The following is an 18,993-nucleotide window of genomic DNA, read 5'->3' as shown; positions in this document are numbered from 1 at the left end:
TAAATTTTACAGAAACAACCCAAGCACCGTTAACGACGATTCCCTCAGCAAAGTGGATGTAACAGATCAAGTTTCTATTTCCAATGGAATAAATAACCAACGGCTAATCGTGCGCAAGTAAGAGCGGTAAAAACGAGTAATTGGCGAGTTTACTCCCACGTCGCGCCGAGTGTCATCCTAGTCCTCAATCTAGATAATAAATAGAAAGTGAGCACCACTGGAAGCTAGCACGGTATACGAACACAGATCATATCGAATTCCTTATATGTAGGTAGTTGACGGGTTTCAAACACTGATGATACATTAGGCGTGGGAAACGTCTAATAAGACTTAAATCTAACTTCAATGCTGTGGTTTTCATTTAAACAAGCCATGGTTAATTCAAGCAATCTCTGAATACATGAATCTCAGGAATTTCTTGCTTTTAATATTATATTTCAACGTTTGAAAAGCTGTGTACAGATTCCCGTAGACGCTGCAGTATTTACAAGCAATTTATTTTCAATTTCAAATGCATAGCTCATAAGCATGAGGTGGTGAAACAGGTACTGAAATTAGCCACCAGGTCTTTATCAATTGTACGGATCAGGTTTTAGATCTATGGGTAAGCATGAACATAATTTAAAGGGTCGTTAGATGTACCGGAAATTTAAAGTAAGATACAATATAAAATACAGTAAATGTCGTAACTTTTATAACATTCAGTACTTTGCATTTGTTGTTCTCTTTATGGTTATCAGCTTTATAATTAACAATTGAACATTTGTCATTAGGTTTTAAATCGCCATAATCTACACAATTTAAGTGCTACCTGCAAGTTCGTGACGCAGATTTGAATGAAAGACAATTATGGAAACAGATATCACATTTTTAGTCAGGGCAAAAAAGAGAGAACTCGTCAACCCGTCTTATTTCTGGATGTTATCACACATTATACACTTATACAGCGCGTGATTCTATCTCGCACCGCATTAACACAAACTGTGCTAATTGTGGAAACGCGAAGAAAGTGCCGTGTAGCGACCTTACGGGCTTTGTACCTATCTGTCGTCTTGTTTACTTTGATGGGGTGATAAGAGAAACCTAGTTTAGGCTGGCTGCATGACCTGGGTTAGAAAGTTGGAGACGGGAATATATGGGCACTATGTAGGTTTCTGCTTCATGATATAAGCTTAGTAAGTAAAGGACGACTATGACTAACGTCTTTGACAGTATAGTCGTGTTTACCGCAGCATCATTGGTAGGTGGTATTTACAGTTTCATTAGAAAGAAGGTGACTAGTCTAATGGGAGCTTAGCAAAAGGTAACTTCACTTGAAATACTTAAGGATATAGACCTAGTGACAACTTAATCTGTTATTACTCTGTCATTCTGCTTCTCCTCCCAGCAAATAGATACCAATAATAACTTTAGACCACACTTCATCGGTAATCCTACAAATAATCGTACACACAACAATCGCCGCCACAATCTCTAGCAGCCATTAGTTCCTGTATCCCATATCGGCTATCATCAGATCAATTGCACCGAGATTCGCGTGCGGGCCGCTAGTGACTCACAGGGACAGGAAGCATCCTATCCGTTATCACTCGACATCTCTGTACACGCGATAGTGCTGGCTGGGAATGTGTGATCATATTTGAGCGATTATGTATGTACAAAAGAAATCATTACATAATCGTATTTAACTGGGACCAGACCCTGTGCGATGCGTTCTACAATACCCCTTATATCTATGTACGTACATACAGTTATCATAGAGTTGCAATTTGGGTTATGTTGAACAGTATTAAACAGTATGCATCTCTTGCTAAAGCTGTATTTTTCGTACTTCCGATTTTACTGGACGTTACGTGACATAACACTAGCACTGCTAGAATCCGCAAGGATTGGCGGCGATCAAGCTTGGATCTTCCATGATTGATCATTTCGTCCCACTTGTATGTAACCTGGTCTTATACTCACCTGATGGTAAGCGCAGATGAGGACGAAGAAATCGTTGCCAATTAGTTATCTCTATAATTTTTACGCGCCCGTACTCTATTAATTAATTGTTATGCTCAAAGTTGTGTGCAGTTTTTCCTCGCCAAGTTCTGTCAATTCGATTTTGAAGCAACTTTGTTTTGCAATGAGTGGCTTTGGGTTTAATACTGAATATGATGACGGTAAAGTGCAAATGCGGTATGTTTGTATTTGATATCATACTTATCGTATTCCCTTTTATTGGTTTGCAAATATTATTAAAAAGATAAGGTTATATTTGGAGTTCCAGGTAGGTAAAGTTATCAAATGCACTTGATTTTTATCAATTCCTATTAGAGATTACGGTTAAAAGGAATGGTGAATATTCGGCAAAATAATACCTTCACAATTTTACACTATTTTTATACAAAGTTAATATTGAACCCTGATACGACTAGAACCACGACGACATTGGCAATTCAAACTCATCAAAATATCTTCGTTTTACCCATTAAGCGAAAGCTAATTAAAAAAAAACCTAATTAACGAACAAATAGCTACGAGTATAAAGGCACTTTGTAATGAAATTAATCTCCATAAACGGCCCAAATGGCCATCAATAATCCCAAATTCAAAATAACAAACAAATGAATATACATTAACATAAACGCTCTAGCGCCGGTGCCGATGTTCACAGTCAGACTCGTTCCGATTGGTGACAGCTTCCGAATTCTACCGATAAATTACGATTCGGCACGAGAACATAATTCTTTGATCCGTTAAGAGATTTTATAGAGCTATCGTATTTAACTGATATTTTAATAGTTTTTTTTTATATAATTAATTAAGTATAAGCGTGTATATTCATTCCCCATAGCATCGTAGTAAATTTTTAGCTACTTTCTTCGCAATCGCTGTCGAATAAAAAAAAACCTGTTTTGACGTAAAGAGCTTGGATTGCCATTGCTGTGCCCTTACAGGGTTCACGTTTGACTCTATTTTGACCTAATTTTAAGAACTATGTACCTACAACGTGAAATGCAATAAATATGAATTTGGATATGGCATCAATTCTGGAAATAACACTTTCTGATTTTCATACGATTTGAACTTTTTTGATGTATATGCCAATTATTTTCAAGTAGGCAAATTGTGTGAGCATATTTTTTTTTCCACATAATATCTTAACATAGATCATAACAAACACATTGTAAGTTAAAGTGTAACAGTTAGAAATCCATTGTCAGCGAGATGCATGCACGAGGCGCTTGCAACTGCAGTATGCAGCCCGATTAATATCCGGCACATAATGTTATGCATTTTACCTGCATAATGCAATGCAGCGGACACGACACATCGAGAAAAGTATAGCTGCATTATTATTACTCAGGGAGTATCAGACTATTCAGACTCTACAAATGTAGACCACAACTAAGGTTACCATGCGTCCGGATTTGTCCGGACTCTTGATTTGATATTTCGTTCGAAATTTGACCGGCTTTTTATATCCGGATTTTAAGCTCAATGAAAAAATATCGGATATATGTTTTGCTTTCCAGTAAAAATTTACTAAGTTGGCAATACAGCAGCGTAGTTACACCCCCAGATTATTGGCCTTATATTAGCCTCCTATATTGGGCAAGCTGGTGCCGAAGCTTGCTGATTACGAATATTTCGACACTAGAGTGATTTAGGATCCGAACGCCGATTGTAAGCATGCGTATCCGTAAATGTAACAAAATCGTAGCTATAAATGACTATCTCTTGGTAATATGAGCTATTTCGCTTAATTTGATATGTGATTTTTTTAGTGGATGTTTTTCAGCCTGGCTTTTAAGATGAAAGCAAGACTACCAATTTAAATAACAAATTAAAAGTTAGTGCATACGTCATGGACAAAAACTCTCTTATAAACATCGTAATAAACATTCCGTGCTAGACAGTCTTTTTCATTCTATTTGCCATATAATACGTGTTGACGGCAAAAGCTTAAATGTGATAGCACAAATTGAATTACGATTTAGAACTTGTACGAAGAGCTGGTAATGTTATGATGGTTAAATATTCAGTAAAGGTTTCAGTTATTGTTTACACGTAGCATAGGTAAGTACGGAAATACTTAAAGCTCCTCGGCATCACAATTTTCAAAAGTCGATTTGACAAAATGACTGCGCTACATCGGCATATTTAGATGAAAAGAATAGAAAAAATGGAACATCATAATAAAAGCATAATCTGACTGACTGACAATCAACCACAGCCTACACCATTGTAGCTCTATCTATTCTGTGACCATTGGCACTAAAGACTACAAATTTGACAGACATATTCCTCGAGGACCATAGAGGTGCATTAGGAATAGATTTTTCAATATCCTAACGGGATATAGAGCTAGCTAATTTTTATCCAAACGAAAGTCCGAACAAGAGCTATAACTATATAGCCAAGCACCACGTAATTTAATAAGGATCTTCCATCCTCCTTTAACTATCGTTCCACATCAATGTTTCATACAAATTACATAGTCACAGCTAATGTTTACGTACAGACAAACAAGTATCGTACGCGTCGAAACGCGTGTATAATCGCACACCCATGATATCGCGCGATGCCACGGAGGCGGCGCCGGCGCGGGCGAGACGAATCGGCGCAGATTGATAAATAATTCTTCTTATATTTTAGAGAAAGGCTGAAATATGAAGTCACATTTTTTTTAGTGAACTATTGAAACACTAAGACATTGTTAATGCAAAATTATTTTATGTTTTATTGTGCGTCCATCCGATATGTTTCAGATCTATCCGAGAGCCGCGCTGTTTCTTACAAACTGGCAGCGACGTAATGCATAATCGGATCTCGGGTATTCCGAAATATGTCCGACTATTGTCCGATATATACGTGAGTGAATTGGAATTTTGCATAAATTAGACCTTAGACAGATTTAAATTATTGAACAAGGTTTGTATAAAAATGTAAATATAATGTGGAACACTCTTTACTGTTGGGTCTATTAGCAAGATAACAAGTTCCTCCAGTTGATCAAAGAAGGCCCGGAATGTGATAGGTACAATAAAGAAACAAAAGGCTCAGGATGACTTCGTCCACAGTCCCATTTCGTCATCTTCTTAAATCGTCCACGATGCCATGTCGTCAGCCTACAATTCCTAAATCGCCACCTTCCTAACTCGTCCACTTTCTGATATCGTCCGTACCCCATTTTGTCTAAATTTCGACCAAAGTGCCAACTGGTCCACTTTCTTTTATAGGTGACAGTACTGCTTGGTCAGTAGTGCCAACTCGTCCACATTTACCAGACTATGTCTCACAGAGATGGTCAATTTAAGCGTTGTAAATAGCAAAATATCCCGATAGTAATTTGCAGAAAAAGCCCCTTTTCAATGATCATTTTATAGAGCATTTATTTTATATTAGTCTGGATAATGAACTATGCAATAATGTTGACGAGTTGACACCGTGGTCTAAATTGTAATGTTGACTTGTTATTGTTAGCACTGTAGTCGAAATGAGACTGTTGACGATCCGGTACTGTGGCCCACGTAAGAAAGCGGACAAGATAGGAAAGTGACGATGTAGGAATGTTGGCAAATCAAAACAGTAGACTATATGCGAATGAGGACGATTTAAGAAGGTGACGAAATGGGACTGTGAACGAAGTCATCCTGAGCCAAACAAAATAATACCAAACTGAAATCAATACCTACCTACTGGTTTACTTCAAATCAAGGGGGGTCATTATCCAGCAGTTGGACTTTACTCCAAGCCAGTACTATAACACGAATAGGGCAGAAGTACCGTTTGTGGCCACTGTATCGTTTATGGCCATTTATTGTTTAAATATACGTTTCAAATAAATTTACAGTAATAAATCACTGCAAACTTTATTACTGCTTAAATATAACTTAGAAAGAATATGGATTAAAAGATACTATAGCTCTTTTAAAAGCAATGACGATATATCTATACAAATAAATATTACCTACTAAAATTAATCCCAAGTTGAAACTACCAGGACAACCGCTATCCATATGCTATACCACAACTCACAAGCAACTTAAATAAGATGAGATGTTGAAATAATTCGGAATACAAATCGCCATCCTTTCGAAATGGCAAGTACTAGTTGACATGCTCGCACACAAGACGGCGTTGATCAAAATACCAATTTCGCAACCTCTTGTATCTTCGCAAATTGCCCTTCCGAGAAGCCTACGCCGCTCATTAGCCTGCAATAATTACATTTCAAAATAAAGCAGCAAAACCTACACCTGTCCCACTCCAACGCGCCATTTTACCCATAAGGAGAACGTGACAAAGAGATCTAGATAAACTCGCGATCAGATGAGATCGAGATCATAAATGCGGTTAAGATATTAGTATTACAAACGTCTCATTATTTATTGCGATATTTTCTGTACTAAATAACAAGCAGCATTTATTACTACTAAAATACAGTCGCATTACGCAAAGATGCTAGTGTAAGGCTTTAAGTCGTAAAATAACATAGTTGCAGGTGTTTAAGCTAAATTAATATTAGCACTTTAAAAACGTTGACACGTCCCAAACAAGGAAAACGACGATTTCATATTCAAATAGAAATCAGTGATGAAAACAAAGCCCTTAATGAAAAGGACTATCATAAAACAGGTAATACACATATACATAAATTAGAAAATCATTGTTTACAACCAATAAACCGATGTGTCCATTAAAAGCAATGACGTGTTATACGACTTTATTGCACTTTTGCGGTATTTTAATCTTGTAGTGTTCGGCGGACTACGAAACCATCGGATTATTAGACCAGTCCGAAATTACCGGTTGCCGATAAATTAGGTTAGTTGTAAATCGATAGCAAAATTTGTCTAGACACTGTCTTGTTGTCGTTAGTAAAATGAATGAGTTTATATTTTACATAGTGTTCCATAACTTAATTTGCAGACAGTAGATACTCACATTTATATTACGAAGGCTTTCACGTTCATGGGTTCTGAAGCTCCGGTACCTGTGGCAACAGAAAAAGTTTAAGTTTTTGCTAAGTAATCGGAACGTTAAGAAATTCCGAGTAAACTCGGAACATTCCATAAAGAAGGGATCAACAATCGCTTAAATAGTGTGTCGCTTGATAAAAACTGATTACGGTCGATTATTTATGCACGTCCGTCTCGCGGTGAACGGCCTACGCCGCGACCGACAATGTGCTGCACTGATGCCGGCCCTATGAATAATCGACCAAGTTATACTATACCCGGACTAACGAATACATCCATTACATTAATGCTGTTGTTAGTCAGGCAAAAAATACTGAGTGAGACAAATTCTACACATACTATTTTTGCAAGAAATTTCCAAAGAAAGAGATTTCCGAATACAGCTTAAACAATAACCGAACTCGACTAAATTTGAACATAGCATGACAGTTACATGCAGATCCAACAGACTTGTCGCCAGACCACTGCATAATTCATTTCGTATACGATGACAAATTTCTATCCTACAAAATCAAACATAACTTGTAAAGATCGTGCAAAATCTAAACAAGCCCGACTTTAGTATCACAACAAGCATAATACCCGGGGGGACTGCGGTGCCTTATATGGCCGATATTATTGATAATGGTAAGACTGGACTCAGCACAGTGTAAGGTGTTTTAGCACTGAACTAAAGATTACTAGGAATATAGACGTACGTAAGACATTATTAAGAATTAACCAACTGCATCGCCGTCAGATAAAGCGTTATCAACAGAATGATTTATTTTACAAATTCATTAATCACTCACTTCACAACCCATATGCGCCATGCTTATCTCGATCCTGTTTGTCGTAAATTTTGGACAGAAAACATTTGGGTGAGCGACGGGTTTTTCACAAAGTTTGACGCTTTAGACGTGTTATCGAAATTCTACGAACGAACGTAGAGAAAAAACTTAGTGACGAAAACAACGCGACTGAACTGAGCATTATGAGAATTGTTTGTTAGTATGTCTCGACCATTGTAATCCTGCACGATGGCAACAACTAAATCATTCTCTGTAAACTCTTTTCAAAAGGTTTAATTTTCTTCGAACTTCTATTAAACATACGCAGTTGATGTGTGTTTTGTATCGCTTGGTATTTTTAGGAACGAAACGAATGTATTGTCTCTTATAACCTTGAAGCGCCACTGTGTTTGAGGAAAACTTATGCTAAGAGTCCGCCGTTTGAAAGAAACACATTGTTAGTGACTGCGAGTGAAAGTCATCTTGGTGCAACATGAGAGCCAATTGTTAAATTATCTCTAATGCCGTTGAAGATTGGTGCAGGAACAATAACATTTGTAGAATCAACACGGTCGGCGGTATTGAGTAATTGCAAAAGATCGCACGGAGCGGTACCTATCGATAGCTCGAAAACAAATCACAGCAATTTTGTGGAGCATTATAACAACGTTTTTGTAAAATTACACGTTGCGCATGATCCACGAGGTATGTTTATGGAAAGTATGAGGTCGTCAATTTTAGAATGTGCTCGGATATTTCGTATGAAAAAACGGAACGTTAGTAGGTATACTTTGCCATACTTTCATGGTCATCAACTTTAATGTGCGTTCGCGATATGCACATTAAGCTTAGATGAATTTAAATGACTTCATGTTTATGTCTGCTAGCATGATGTGCATGAGACTATAGGAATATTTATTGCAAATAATAAAAGACACGGTAAATTATTCAAATCTTTATATAAATTCATCGAAGTTTTACTATTAGCCGTTAATTTGCTTATACGGTTTATAGGTAGACCACAGACCGTACATAATAATTTTAGAGTAGTAAATGTACATTTAAAGCAGCATTTCCCTATTAACTGGTGATCAACAGTCAATTCTGCAAAGACGTAAATATGATTGTTTATTCAAAGTTACTACTTACATTTATTAGAAAGTAGAAACATATACTAAGTCAGAGGAGACAGAAAAACATACGTGCAATAGATCATTAGCAATAAATGAGACAATATAGTGGGTGCATCGCGCTGGCGCACTATCGCTAGTGATGTGCTCATTAATCATTCGTCAGTGGCATCTCCACGGACATAAAACACTGAGATTACACCGGCCGTGCGTTACATCACTACGGTGATAGAAAATATGGCGGAATTGAAGATGACTAAATGCTGTGTTTACTTTAGCAATGAAATCGATCAAACAAAAAAAAAGGGATAATCCAGTCAGCTTTAAGATTTAAGAGTTAAACAAAGAAATATCAAGGTCAATGCACGGCAACCTGCTTAGAACATGTTACGTCATTGACAAGATACTGAATACCGAAATATGTTGCGTTAATAAGTTAGATATCAAATCCCATAAAAAACTTACTTTTGAAGGACCATTCGGTTCAAGTTGTACTTACTATTTGTCTAGGTATTAATAACGCATTGAATTCTTATACGCATTTGATCCCTGCATTTTGGAGCAGTAGCATTAGTCGTATGTTGCACAAAACCGAACTTAATGTTACATTCTATTTCGGTTTCATTCAATAAATTCTAAATATTTAATCTTCTGTGTTCAATAACCCCAATCATTTAATTTATATCGCACTTGCGCGACTGGAACTATTAGGAGGATTTGCCGTTTAAGTCCACGGTTAGTATGCAAATAGCATCACTTTCGCGCTCGCTACTACTGTGAACTGTGGCAGTTGGACCTCTTCTATATCGTCAGTACGTATGTAAAGTGGTGTTTCATTTCAAATTGAATCGGTTTATGCGTGAGCATATGATTAGACTTCGAGATATTTTATGAAGAGGAAATAACGTATCTAACGCAGTATCGTATTCGTATCCTTGTTCGGGGTATTCGTTTCTCGTCTTGTCCCCTTTTTTCACCCATTGCCAGAGAGAATCATCGTTTGCTACTTGTAGATCGCGAAAATTTAAAGCATTATCTTCAATGGGCAAATAATGTTTTAAAACAGGAACTTTCACGTTTTTCAGTTAGTGAAAACGTGGAGATGTTATCTCATTCAGTGCGTTATAAGTCTTAAGAAAATTTCAATACATATTTTCATCGCGTTAAATATTTTATGGTTCTTACTAAATAAATATATAAATTAAAACCGAAATACTCGTAGGAAAAAGGAAATAAAACCTACCAGTTCTAATTTATCTAATTGAACTGCAACTTTTATCTTATCATGTATCGTGAAGCTACACCGGGTACACGAAAATATCATCGACGTAGAGTAATCTATGCCAAAACATAAGTCCAAATATTTGAAACATTCATTATACAATCAAAACAAACAGTCAATTTAGCTCGAAGGCGTCGAGAATGCGAGAAAAATCATAATCGGAAACAACAATAACCCACTTTCGACTGTCGGCGTCGACATTCTACGACCGTCATCGATAAAAAAATCTAAATTGTTAATCGGCATTCAATTGTTAAATTGAGTACTTGTCGTTTAGAGTCTAATTTGAAAAGGTATCGACGTCGAATAAGGAATCGATGAGGGTCTGACCAGACATGTTTTTTTAAGTTGTGTAATGATTCCTTTAGTATATTTTTATAGTCTTCTTTATTTCATCGGATACAAGGAAGTCGAGTCACTAGAAAAAGATAACATGGTATTATAATTACATCGATCCGCTGTCAGCAAAAATATCTTTAGGTACTTAGTTGGGAATATTTTTAACCCCCGACGGATAATCACGAGAGATGGTATGTTTTAATCGAATCCTACCAATTTTTATTTGCCTGTTTATTGTATTTATAATTCCATGTGATATATTCTCCAACCACATTGTTACTGATTTTATTGTATATGAATATATGATACCAATATTACACCTGATTTTTTGAGGATAAAAGAAAAAAAATCTAAACGTTTAGAATTCTCGTGGTTTCTAATCTCGAATCTCTGAAACGCCACTTACAAAGCTTGTAGCCAGGCGAGGATCCGACGCATTCCTAGGACATTGGTACCAAACGCTAAATTTAGCCGTAGGACGTCCACTGTTGGACATAGGCCTCCCCCAAATTTTCAGTAAGTGACAGTAATGGGTGAAATACACCAATAAAAAATGTACTACTATTACATAATTAAAGTAATTATTCTGTCACTCGCATAAAGCACGCCACGAAATTCATTTAGAATCGTTAGAAATTTATTACATAAGACGTGTCATGCACCGACAAAATATGGTAATGTATAATTATTTCAATCTTTCAATGATGTAAGTAACATGTGTTAATATCATAAGTTAGAGAACCATCCCTAATTATGTATTCTTACACAACATTATACTAGACTTTACCCGGGGCTTCGCACGCGTTATCCATTACATCCGGCAGTTGAATTGAAATTCCGGGATTTCTAATGGGAATTCCAAAAAATTAAATCACGGTCTTTATTGATGTTGCATTAAAATCAAAGGTGCCAATTTTCATAACTCTAAACCCAGTGGTTGAGATTTCGAGATGCTCTAGCTATCTGTATACCGAATTTCATCCAAATCCGTCCAGCTGTTTAAGCACAAGGGAGTAACCAACATACACGCACCACACAAAAAAGTTCATATCAAGAATAAAAATAACGATACATTCAAAGACATGCGATACAAGCTCGCAACACAACAATGTTGACATTTCAGTCTGAGCAGCACGCGCTCCGTTCAAAATTAATACAAAATCGACGACTATTCTACACACGACGGATACAAACAAATTGTCTTAATGTTCCAAAGAATATTGACTTCGTGGTACAATATAGTAATACAAAAATATAACACGGGATATAAAATAAACGTCAGCAGGATGTGGGAGCGTATTTCAATTATGATAAGGTATGCTTAAGAGATGTTTATACCTACCAATACAAAAAAGGCAACGTTTAATGACATAGTTCCTATTTGTATCCATTTAACGATTAGCTCCTTGGTTATAATTAGCCCGCGTTATGCAGGAGGCATAACCAAATCAGATGCTGAGCTACGCTTGCGCTTCATCGATTGACAAGCCGATACTTTTCCTCCGTGCTTCCTACTTGTATTGAAACGTCACTGGCACGATAACATCAGGATCGTTAGGAACACCAACGTCACTCCTCACTCACGTGGGGAGTCTGAGGGACATTAGCTATTCAATTATGCAAACCACGCCGATCAGATTGCACCTTGAAAGGATTCCAACCGAAAGCCCAACATACATAATATGAAACTAGCTCAGGTCAAATTCAAATAGACAAGACATAGATCATGTGATTTAAATACGATAACGTAATACAAATTCGTGATCCATCAATAAAAACGAGAAAGTACACTTGACGTCGCGGGAGGGTGTAAAAACCGTCGCGAGCGCAGGTACGGTCCACGAATAGAGGCTCGTTACGCGCTCGCTCTTACGAATGATGGATGGCCGTGTCCGATCGGGGCTCGCGCTGTTATTTTACAGCTCACCAATTCCAGAGCCTTCCTTATCCCGATTGTTGAAGGTTTGAAATGTTATGAAGAAGAGTGTACGGGACGTAATTGAGATTTGTCTGGTGTGTCCGCAGAGTGATTGACAAGTCCGTGCCGATACAATCGGCCGTCATAAAATATAGCCACTAGTTAGTACACATTCATTGCTCTATCGCGCCCGTCACTATGAATGATATAATTTCATTTACAATAACAACATTATTCATGAAAAATAAATCCGGGACATTGATCGCGTGATTGCATAAAAACAAATAACAAGTAATTTTTCGATAAACATACATTTTGTCGACTTTAATATTTCCAGAAGTTGAATTTTACAAAAATAATGTAAACATTACCTATTCAGGCAACAATACTGTAAACAGGTATTTCATGGACGTTGGCAGAATGAGGAAACTAAATAAATTCAACGCGTACGCCACTAAATAATACTTGCGATACCCTGTAAGTGCATTTGGGTAATAAATAATGACGTTTAAGAAAGTCAACAGGTTTACGCGGATAGCATTTCCTCGTACAATATATTACGTGGTACGAGGCTGGCGACAGCGACCACCAGGGTCCGGTCAGAGGAAGGCAAGGCAACCGTTACTTCGTGTTCAATAAATTCAACAAGGAACGCAAACGACAGGCATGAGGCACAGCGCGGACCACGCATCCATCTGCTGTCAGCCGCTGCGCAGACGTATAAAGAGCCGCCGCTATACGCCACACGCGCATCCAACACCGATAAATCAAAATAACCTTAACAGCACCGACCATTTCGTAAATATCATTTAAATTCAAAGCGAATATGAGATATGACCGAGTAAGGGAGACGAATGAATGGCGTTCACATATAAATCTTACAGGCTTCCGAGTTGAGATCGACTGTAATGATGAATAAAGCACCGCATCGTCTATTGAATTCATAATTTCCTAGACTATAAAATAGTTTCGATCAATCATAAATTAAAATGAGTAAACGGCTTGCGAGAGGTCAAAGCGAATCATGGCAATCGTTTAATATTCTAATCATTCAACAAATTTGAACAGTACATTACCGTTATTAAAATTGAAATTGTATTTCGGAGAAAAAGTTGAAGATAAGGAATACAGATAGAATATAGTGACGATGACATCAGTTGAGCGATAAACGGTGAAGAAGCAACAGATGTCCCTTGCCGGATGTTAGTCATACACACGACATAGGACTACAAACCTCACATTCATAAGAGTGCTAATAGGAGGAGACAATTATAATTGAAGACATCCCGTCAGTGCAACGCGCTCATTCGGATCTCGATCGATCCGATCATTACAGCAATCTGCATTTTATGTTGTTTATCAGAATAATATTCCTTGTTATTATAAAGTCATAGGTTCAATAACCATGGTTTTATAAAACACTTTGACTGTCGATGGATCGCTTTAGGAATTCGAATGTAATAAGTGGACATTTACAAGAAAAGAAGAAAAAAATACTATTCAAAAGACAGTTCGTAACACAATAAATCTTAACGTAGGTATTTCGATAGGTAAACTGTTACTATAAAAATGTTCCTAATGTAACGCTATATGTAACGTTATGACTTTATATTATTCAAGAAACCTGATGACCGAAAAAGTGACAAGAAACCAAGAAAATGATAATTTAAAAAAATCAACACAAGTAAACGATCATTATTGGCAAATTGGTTAATGGGATTAAATTGTCATGAAAGGATTATTGACAGACTACCTTACCATTGAAAACATGCATAAACGTTATGAAGTGCAGACTTTACCTCCAATGGTTCTTCCTAATACAATGCTACATTCAAAGAAATAACTCTATCAAACGGTACCATTACACCACTCCCTAGAGCTAGCAGCGGTTGCAAGCACAAATAGTATGGAATCAGCCACACATTACCCAAGCTAAAAGTCTAAGGATCGGAGATTAACTGCCGAGATCCGAATATGCAGTCACGTCGCAGCTATTAGGAAAAGGGCTAAAGACAGGTACACATGCGAGCCACACACGATTGGACGGCTTTCTTTAAATGCCGTCATTGTTTGGTGAACTTTAGTTTAATTATGAACTGAACGTGTATGCGCGGGTACAGTCAAGTGCAAAGATATCGACACGGCCAAAGTTGCAAAAATATGTAAACACGGCCTTAATGTTAAGTGCATAAAGTCGTGTGTACATATTTTTGCAACTTTGGCCGTGTCGATATCTTTGCCCTTGACTGTACATGAATAACCATGAAAAATTAACGTTGCCCTTTGGTTATAGTTTTGGGTTTGGTTTGGTTGCTATCATAAGGGTGCGGGTGAGCAAAGCAATTCTTTTAGTTCATTGATATAGACCTCCGCAAAGTAACGCCTGATTGAATAAATTACACTTTGTTTATGTTAGCTGTGTTTATGTTAACTAGTCTTCATCCACTATGTTTGCTAAGTTTGCTTCTGTGTTTGATTTGATAAATTGGCGATATTGTCAGTTTTCTTTATTTGAATATTTAGTTCATTCAAAACACCAACGAAATTAGCTTAAGGAGTAGTTACAAATCTTATATTCAAACAACTAACATCTTAATAGCTTCATTGAAGTCATTGAAGTATGAGCTAAGGTGCATATAACAAGCTATTAACAGTCATAAAACTCGACAGTGTACGCACCTCCACTCGCCCACGTTCATATTACTCGGGTATGGAATTGGTCATATCGCTATAAATTGACATTAATAGAGGACTACTGGGTTATGTATTGCCAAAAGACAAACGACGAGAACTAACCCATCGGAGAACCAAGATTGAGAAGAACTGAGAACTGAAAGCGAGTTTGTAAAAAAAACGAAGGAGTGTAAATAGTGTTTGATGAAAACGTAGAACTGGGATCTTGTACCCCAAAAATGTTATCTAAAAAAGGTAATCAAATATTAAAAGGTGAGAACCCAAATAATGATGACGAGATCTGTTTACGTTTAGCGGACTAGTATTTAAAAACATTCCATCTTTTACTAGGTCAGTGTTGTTCTTAATGTCCAATAAGTATTCTAACAGCGTTGTAAGTAAATTGCCATAGTCTCAACCAGGCATTCTGGTATGGTATCACATAAACACATCAAAGGAAAATTCTGGAATTACAGCAACGGAATTTTACTAACAAAGACGAGTAATTTTGTGCAGAATATGAAAAAAAGTAGAGGCAAGGCAAATAGAAATAACATAGAAATGTCGATGTTTGTAATAGAGTACCTACAGAATATGTATGTTTACACAAATATATAAAACACTCGAAGCTGACATTATAAATTTTATACAAGTGTAGTTAAAATTTAAAAAGCCACCATAAAGCTATCACTGGCAAGCAGAATCGTATTTTTTTTTAACTTCAAAACAGAAGTATTATTTTCTTGTGACAGAATTTGGTAGCGGAAATTAGAAATTCAAATATGATCCCCTCTATTCTTAAGCCGAGTTTAGACTTGCAAGACAAATCGTGCAAGTTACATTACATTGCGAGGCCGTAAAGCCAACGAGTTTGTAGTGGTCAATCGAGCGCCGCAATGTAATGCAACTTGCACGATTTTTCTTGCAAAACTCGGCTTAATATGAGTGTTCGCACGATGCGTGCATTTATTGTTTTCCAATGGCGCCTGAAATTTATAATAAGAACCATATTGATATCAACAACCTCAACTATTCGTCACTTCACCATTTGTCAACATGTCAGACATAAATATAGAGACGGTCGACGGCGCTTCTAATTCTATGTAGTGCGTTGAAAAATTATCTCTACCCACTTTATTAATATTCGAAATTGAATAGAAATGGCGTGGGCTGATTTGGATATTAAAAATACACACACACACACACACACACACGCACACGCACGCGCGCACGCACGCACGCACGCACATCACGCCTGTATTCCCAAATGGAGTAGGCAGAGCACACGAACTGTTACCGCTTCGGAGCCACTTTTAGTAATTTTAAGTTCTAAGTTTCACAAAAACGGTACAATAGTGACAGGTTGCTAGCCTGTCGCCTACGGTATACCTTAACCTTATATCCTTAGTCACCACTTACGACATCTACAGAAGAAATAGAGGTGTAATGTTATTCTAACCCGACCCTACACGGTTAAAAATCATTCCGAAAATCCGGGATTTTACAAGATTCCCGTGGAAATTTCCGAAAGTTACGCCGTGGTTTTCATTGACGTTGCATTAAAACACCCATCCCAAATTTCACATAATCTAAACTAGACTAAAAAGGAGTAACAAACATACACAACCACATACAAACTTTCGCATTTATAATATAAGTAGGATAAGAAATGCACACGAAATGTTGTACGCATGCGTCAAAGAATAAAATAATTTCGGCTCCGCCTACGGGAGCAACAAGTATTCGGGAACTTGCCTTCTTGTGAATAATCGCACAAGTTAGGCAAAATTGGACATTTGTTTGGTGCGCCTGAATCTTATGGACCGGACATAAGGTGTACAAGCAGGATGTTAATAAAACCCTAGTATTTTCTGATAGGATAGGAAAGGGATTGGGCAAATTATTGTATAATAATATATCAAACAGCTGTGTCATAAATAACTGTATGCCTAATGCCTCATTCAAACAAATAATTGAAAAAATTATGCTCACTCAGGTGACTAACCAGTCAACTATTGTATTAATGTTAAGTGACGGGTCCGACGTTAGGTGTTCGGACATAAAAACTGGGTTCGATTTACTATCAAAACTAGGTGTTAAAAACATTATTATAGGTGCGTTTCCCTATTCTGCTTCTCTAAATAAATCCAATAATCATTTATATCGTTTAAACAAATTATTGTTTAAGATGACGAGCCGTCATAGTGACGTTTTATTTTTTGACACTAATAATGTTATTAGTGACTACCGACTGACCCCCGACAAGCTTGCTAAATCCTTAGCATGTTATATTAATTCCGTATTCGGAAATCACCCCCCCTCCCCCGGCCCTGTTAGGACGACACCTTCAAGCGCGAATGTGTCTTTAAACTACCTACACCGACAATAGAGAAGCAAAGTAGTCTATCATTTCTACATCAAAATATAAATCGCTTCACTGGCAAAATATTAGATTTAGAATTACTCTCTGAAAAGTTAAACTTAGATATTATCTGCTTAACAGAAACCTGGCTAAAAAAAGATTCAATGCAATTTAATGTACATAATTATGCAATAGCCAGCGCCTTCTGCAGAGAATCTGCAGCAGGTGGCGGGTCTCTCATATTAGTGAAAAATAGTTTAAAGTTCAAAGAACGCAAAGACCTGTCCAGCCTTTCTGTTGAACGGGTATGCGAGATCGCTTCTGCGGAAACGGAACAGTATTTAATTTTATGTATATATAGACCACCAAACTCGAGTATTCCTTTGTTTATAAATACTATGGAAGATGTTCTAAGGAAATCAGTAAAACGTAATAAAGCGCTGGTGGTCTGCGGGGACTTTAATATCGATATTTTATCGCAATCCGTTGAAAAAGACCAGTTTATTTCTGTTTTAAAATCTTTTAATTTAAATTTCTTATTTAAAGAACCCACCAGAGTCACAACCACTTCGACCACATGTATTGACAACATTTGCTTAACTTGTAAGTATTTAGAAAAAGCTGTTATCAGTGGAGTACGATCGGATCACAAAGCTCAAACAGTGAAGTTACCTCGGGCTAGGGGCGGTGTTAATCAAACCATAGAAATTAGGCCGTTGAACAAACAAAGACTTGACCGTCTCAAAACAAACATCGCGCAAAAAGTAAACAATTTACAAGTAAATACTAAAAATCCAAACGAAAATTTCAAAATATTGTTAAATACTGTATGCGAGGAATACGATAAAACGTGTAGTAAAAAACGTATTAAAATAGGAAACAAACTATCATTCAATGAATGGGCTACACCCGGAATACGTAGGAGTAGGGACGTCTTATATGATCTTTATGATAAGAAATCGTGTACCACTGATGAACGTTTCCACCAGTATGTCAGGGATTATTCAAAATTATTCAAAATTATATGTAATAAAGCAAAAGCAGCCCATGTAACTAATAAAATTAAGTCCTCTGATGATAAAATTAAAACAGTTTGGAAAATTATAAATACTGAAACCGGTCGACGTAAGAACGCGGAGTCCTCTATATCATTAAAGATTAATAACGTATTAGAAACGGACGCGGTTAAAGTAGCTAACGAGTTTAATACCTACTTCTCTAAAATCCCCATCGAAACGACAAAATGTCTCGCGTCTTCCTCAAAGTTAGCTGAATAGCTCTTAAAACAAAATGTATCCATTCCAAACTTAAGTAATTTTAAATTCACGCATGTCTCTCCCTGTGACATCATTAAGACTTTTAGATTATTGAAAGTAAAAAAAACGGAAGACTTGTGGGGCGTCTCAGTTAAGGTTCTACATTCCATTTTAGATGTCGTTGCTCCAACTTTAGCATTTATTTTTAATAGCTGTATAGATGAAGGCGTATTTCCAGATTTGATGAAATATAGTAAAGTAGTTCCTATTTTTAAATCAGGTGATAAAGATA

At 36.9% G+C, this 18,993-nt stretch overlaps 1 protein-coding gene across 5 annotated transcripts in view; it reads right to left on the bottom strand.

The window, feature by feature from the left end:
• Ntan1 (N-terminal amidohydrolase 1) overlaps nucleotides 1–18,993 on the bottom strand; it is a 108,157-nt gene that overhangs the window by 25,861 nt on the left and 63,303 nt on the right. For all 5 annotated transcript variants that reach the window (XM_074091271.1, XM_074091274.1, XM_074091272.1 and 2 more), the window contains one exon: nucleotides 6,937–6,985. The gene's annotated coding sequence lies outside the window, so the exon portion shown is untranslated. The remainder of the gene's footprint in view (nucleotides 1–6,936; nucleotides 6,986–18,993) is intronic.

This window comes from Choristoneura fumiferana, chromosome 8 (assembly GCF_025370935.1).
Source record: "Choristoneura fumiferana chromosome 8, NRCan_CFum_1, whole genome shotgun sequence".
Lineage (NCBI taxonomy): Eukaryota > Metazoa > Arthropoda > Insecta > Lepidoptera > Tortricidae > Choristoneura > Choristoneura fumiferana.
The sequence above is the reverse complement of the archived record's forward strand: the minus strand, read 5'-3'. Positions and strand labels throughout refer to the sequence as shown.